The sequence below is a fragment of the Mus musculus genome, chromosome X (genome assembly GCF_000001635.26).
Source record: "Mus musculus strain C57BL/6J chromosome X, GRCm38.p6 C57BL/6J".
Lineage (NCBI taxonomy): Eukaryota > Metazoa > Chordata > Mammalia > Rodentia > Muridae > Mus > Mus musculus.
In genome coordinates this window covers 60,423,948-60,429,697 of record NC_000086.7, presented here as the reverse complement: position 1 = coordinate 60,429,697, position 5,750 = coordinate 60,423,948, and the positions used below count along the sequence as shown (strand labels likewise).

At 42.2% G+C, this 5,750-nt stretch overlaps 1 pseudogene; it reads left to right on the top strand.

Moving 5' to 3' along the window:
• Positions 1-3,171: 3,171 nt before the first annotated feature.
• Gm8144 lies at positions 3,172-3,651 on the top strand (annotated as a pseudogene).
• The last annotated feature ends 2,099 nt before the right edge of the window (positions 3,652-5,750 follow it).

Below are 5,750 nucleotides of genomic sequence, written 5' to 3'. Positions count from 1 at the left end.
CTCAATAAAACTTGTTTATGTTTCACTTACATCTACAAGTATCTGCATCTTTAGTTTTCACTGTAGTAGTGAGTGAGATGATGAACTCAAGAGCCACTGTCTCTGGATGACTTGATGGCTGTTGAATTTCTGGCACCTTAGGTTCCCAATTCAAGTACAAATGGGCCAAGAAAGAGGTGGGAGTAAGGAAAGGAAAAAAGGAGAAAGAAAGACAGAAAGGGGTGGCTTGGGGAAGACTAATAAAACCTCGCCCAAGCTAATAATTTTGAAAACTCCAGACTTACCATCCCACATATTTTAACCCTCCTTTCAATGTCCTGATGTAAGAAAGTGAGTCATGATTGTGTACTTCCTGGCCTATTGCTCTTCTGCTACTTTACTTACTTGGTTCCACTCTCTCATTTAAAGCATTTTCAGACAGAATCAGGGCCAGGGGCTCATCACTTTCTTACATTTTCTTTTGTCAGAGAATAGTGCGAAACCACTTTCTAGTGTGTCTCTTCCCTCTACAACCACCCCTATTCTCTTTCTTTTGAATCACCTCTCCATACTCATCTATAAAACTCATACTCTTTGTCTTAGGGTTTCTATTCCTGCACAAACATCATGACCAAGAAGCAAGCTGGGGAGGAAAGGGTTTATTCGGCTTACACTTCCATACTGCTGTTCATCACAAAGGAAGTCAGGACTGGAACTCAAACAGGTCAGAAAGCAGGAGCTGATGCAGAGGCCATGGAGGGATGGCTGGCTTCCCTTGGCTTGCTCAGCCTGCTCTCTTATAGAACCAAGACTACCAGCCCAGAGATGGTCCCACCCACAAGGGGCCTTTCCCCCTTGATCACTAATTGAGAAAATGCCTTACAGTTGGATCTCATGGAGGAATTTTCTCAACTGAAGCTCCTTTCTATGTGATAACTCCAGCTGTGTCAAGTTGACACAAAACTAGCCAGTACAATTGACCCCTTGTCAACTTGACACACAAACACATCACTTGTAAGCCTCAACCCTTAATTTCTTATTCATCCCCAAGATCTAAATAACTTTAAATGTCCCACAGTCTTTACAAATTCTTAAAATTTCAATCTCTCTTAAAATCCAAAGTCTTTACAATTAAAAGTCTCTTAACTGTGGGCTTCACTAAAAAACTTCCTTCAAGAGGGAACAATATCAGGGCACAGTCACAATCGAAAACTAAAATCAATCTCCAACCATCCGATGTCTGGGATCCAACTCACGATCTTCTGGGCTCCTCCAAGGGCTTGGATCACTTCTCCAGCCATGCCCTTTGTAGCACACACATTGTCCTCTAGGCTCCAGATGCCTGTACTCCACTGATGCTGCTCTTAGTGGTCATCTCATGGTACTGGCATCTCCAAAACACTGCATGACCCCTTCAGTCCTGGGCTGTCAATTGCAACTGAGGCTGCACCTTCACCAATGGCCTTCCATGGCCTTTCACAGTGCTGAGCCTCAGCTGCTCTGCATGACCCCTTCATGCCTTCAAAACCAGTACCACCTGGGTGAGTCTTACACATTATTAAGTCCATCCACAGCACAAGGTACAACTTGGCTATCTCTGGAACACAGCCTCTGTGCTCTCAGAAAACACTTCCCAGAAGATTTCACCTCAGTGATGCTGATCTCTTCTTAATCACCACTAATTTCTTAGCTCCAGCTAACCAGCATCAATAGTCCCAGTAATGCAAAGGTTTTACTTTAGTAGTTCTGGTATCTTGTTAATCACAGTCGATTCTTTAGCCCCAGCTAACCAGAACCACAGAATCTTCACAATCCAAAATAGCAATGACCCTGAAAAGAGTCTTTAATTTTCCCTCTGAAATTTCACAAGCCAGGCCTCCATTTTCTGCACTGTTCTCAACATTATCTTCCAAGCTCCTACACAGCATTTCACAGAGTTCTTAACAGCGAATGGATCTTCTGGCCCAAAGTTCCAAAGTCCTTCCACAGTCCTCCCCAAAACATGGTCAGGTTGTCACAGGAATACCCCACTCTGCTGGTGCCAATTTGTCTTAGTCAGGGTTTCTATTCCTGCACAAACATCATGACCAAGAAGCAAGTTGGGGAGGAATGGGTTTATTCGGCTTACTCTTCCACATTGCTGTTCATCACCAAGGAAGTCAGGACTGGAACTCAAGCAGGTCAGAAAGCAAGAGCTGATGCAGAGGCCAATGGAGGGATGTATATTACTGCCTGGTTGTCTCTTGGCTTGCTCAGCCTGCTCTCTTATAGAACCAAGACTACCAGCCCAGGGATGATCCCACCCACAAGGGGCCTTTCCCCCTTGATCACTAATTGAGAAAATGCCTTACAGTTGGATCTCATGGAGGCATTTCCTCAACTGAAGCTCCTTTCTCTGTAATAACTCCAGCTGTGTCAAGTTGACACAAAACTAGCCAGTACACTCTTCTTATGTTTATAGGACTGAAATGGATTATATTTTGCTTTTTTGATTCTATACAACCTTCACTAAAAATTCCATTGCTGTTTAAAAAGTAATAAATAGTAAGACTTCAAATATATCATATACCTTCTGTATATACATAAACATGGATGTAAAGGCTACTTAGAGGTCTTCAAATTCACCCTTCTGTGCAGAAGGCATCTGTAGAGCTAAAAAGTATACTCAGGCAGGAAGATCACCTTTTTTCCAAGGGTGTAGGGTGAGATTGCCAGTAGTATTGTACTAGCAAGAACAAAATTTAAAAGAAGAATTAACTATTTTATGTTTGTGTGTGTGCTTTAAGTAGATGCATATGTATCATATGCATGCAGGTACCTTTGGAAGCCAGAAAACCCCGTAGAACCAGATCCCTTAGAACTGGAGTTTCAGATGGTTGTGAACCATGTGGGTGCTAGGAATTAAACCAGGGTCCTCTGAAAGAGCAGCAAATTCTCTTAACCACACTCCAGTACATACTGGTAGACTTTTTAAAAAGTGATCACAACGAAGTAAATCACCAGGTATGGGATGGTTCTAGAAGCATCAAAAATTTACTAAAAGTTTTCAATTTTATCAGTTTCTGCCGTTCAAAAGCTCCTCCATAATGTGGGAAATCCCTAAGAATTAAGATACAGAAAATAGGCGGGTCTACAGAACCAGGATAGCAGCAGCCATCCTTCAGACCGGGCGATTGTTCCAGAGTCAGTATCATGAGCCATAATTCTCAAGCCTTCTTGCCCACCAATGCCGGACTTCCTCCAAGCTATGAGACAATCAAAGAGGAGTACAGGGTGACTGAGCTGGGGAAACCCAACAAGTCAGCTGTTGTGAGGACCACCGTGATCAACATGCCCAGAGAGGTGTCAGGTGTCGGTACCTGACCATGTGGTCTGGTCCCTGTTCAATACACTCTTCTTCAACGCCTGCTGCCTGGGCTTCATTGCCTATGCCTACTCTGTGAAGTCTAGGGACAGGAAGATGGTGGGCGATGTGATTGGAGCCCAGGCCTATGCCTCCACTGCCAAGTGCCTGAATATCAGCTCCCTGATCTTCAGCGTCCTTATGGTCATTATCTGCACCATTATTTTCTCTACCACTTCTGTGGCAGTCTTTCAGTCATTTGCACAAAGAACACCCCATTCTGGATTCTAGCTGCCCTGTGCTCCAAGGTCCACATCTGCCCCGCTCCCCACCCCTCCCCCAGGCTCAAGCCTCGACCCTTTACCCTACGCGTATGCAAATGTTACCTTCACATATCTGTCCATAGTGGATTCAATAAAGTGCACGTGGTGGCAACTCTGAAAAAAAAAAGATACAGAAAATAAAAGGAAATCAAAAGAAACAAGCACCATAGAAGTATTAGCTAACTATCTTCCTTAGTGTTACCTATGTACAATTCACAATTACTCCTGTACTATGCAACAGTGGGCCCATGATCATGAAATCCACTGGTTTTATCATGTTCTCTATTATCCTGAAGCAGCTGGACTGATAAAAAGAATAAATGACTTCTGTAGACACACTTGCAGCACCAATTAGGTGGCAGCAGAATGGAGGGCAGGGGCAGAGTTCTTCGGAATGTAGTATATGCTTTGAATCCATGTCCAATATATTGTACAGTTTCTCCAACAGGCAGGATCCACAGGTCTAGGAACCATGTTATAGAAAGAAAATGGTTCCACTCACTATCACAAAACCTAAGTTTTGCTAGGGTAGAAGTTTTGGTTCCAGAAGGGTGAGTGTTCCTACCAGGAGTCACAACAAACATTCCATTGAACTGGAAGCTCAGACTTCCTCCTGATCATTTTGGACGTCTAATGCCCTTAAACCAACAGGCTAAGAAAGGAATAACAGTGTTAGGAGGGGTGATTACCATGGGGAAATTGAATTGCCTCTCAACATGGAGGTAAGAAGTTTTATGTCTAGATGCAGAAGATCCTTTAGAGTATTTCTTAATACTACCATGTCCTGTGATTAAAGTCGATGTGAACAACAGCCTATTCCAAGCAGGATGACAAAGGGCACAGACCCATCAGGAATGAAGGTATGGGTCATTCCTCCAGGAAAAGAGTCAAGCTTTCCTGAGAGTGGAAGAAATACAGAGTGGGAATGAGAGGAAGGTAGTAATAAATACCATCTAAGGCCATGTAACCAGTTGCAGAAATGAGGATTACAAGTGACATGAGTGCTTCTGTTTTTATTTTGTTAAGAATGTATTTGGAGCTGGGTAGGTAGTTTAGCGGTTAAGAGCACTAACTACTCTTCGAGAGGTCCTGAGTTCAACTGTAATGAGATCCAATGCCCTCTTCTGGTGTGTCTGAAGATAGATAACAATAGCATATATATATATATACAAATAAATACATATTTTTTAAAAGAATGCATTTGTATAGATACCTGTGTTTTCTTTATCAATAGTTATCATATTTAAGTTTGAGATACTAAAAGAATGTTTTCCAAGGAACATTGACCTATTCTAAATTTACCATACCTTTGCAGTTGTACAAGGGACAGTTATATCATTTAGGTGTATTTATGACCTGGTTAGTATTTTCATTTGTACATGAGATATGATTTGTGTCAAGTTAACAAGAGGTGGTTTGTGGTGGCTATTCTCTGTCAATTTGACTATATTTGGAATGAACTACAATCATGAAGTGGAGAGCATTCCTGTGACCCAGATATATATTTGAACGGAGATACAAATAGGTCTATATTTAATCACTCTGCACAGCACTCAACTCTAAATGGATCAAAGACCTCAACATCAAACCAGATAGACTAAACCTGATAGAATAAAGAGTGGGGGAAATTACTTTGAACTCATTGTCATAAGAGAAGGCTTTCTGAACAGAATGCCTTTAACAGGCACTAAGATCAACAATTAAATGAGACCTCATGAAACTAAGAAATTTCTGTATGGCAAAGAATATCATTATTCAGACAAAGTTGTAGCCAGCCTACAAAATGGGAAAAGTTTTTTTTTTACCAATTCCATAACTGATAGAGGGCTAATATCCAATATAAATAAAGAACTCAAACAAGTAGATATAAAGAAAACACATAACAGGGGCTGGAGAGATGGCTCAGTGGTTAAGAGCACTGGCTGTTCTTCCAGGGGTCCTGAGTTCAATTTCTTGCAACCACAGGATGTATGGCTGCAGATATATATGCATCAGCACACTCATGTGGGTTAAAAGGTGGTCCATGTCCTGCCCAGGGCTCAAGCCTCTGGGCGAGGTAGGACATGGGAAGTTTTAAATGTGTGCACCCCACAGGTGCCAGGCAG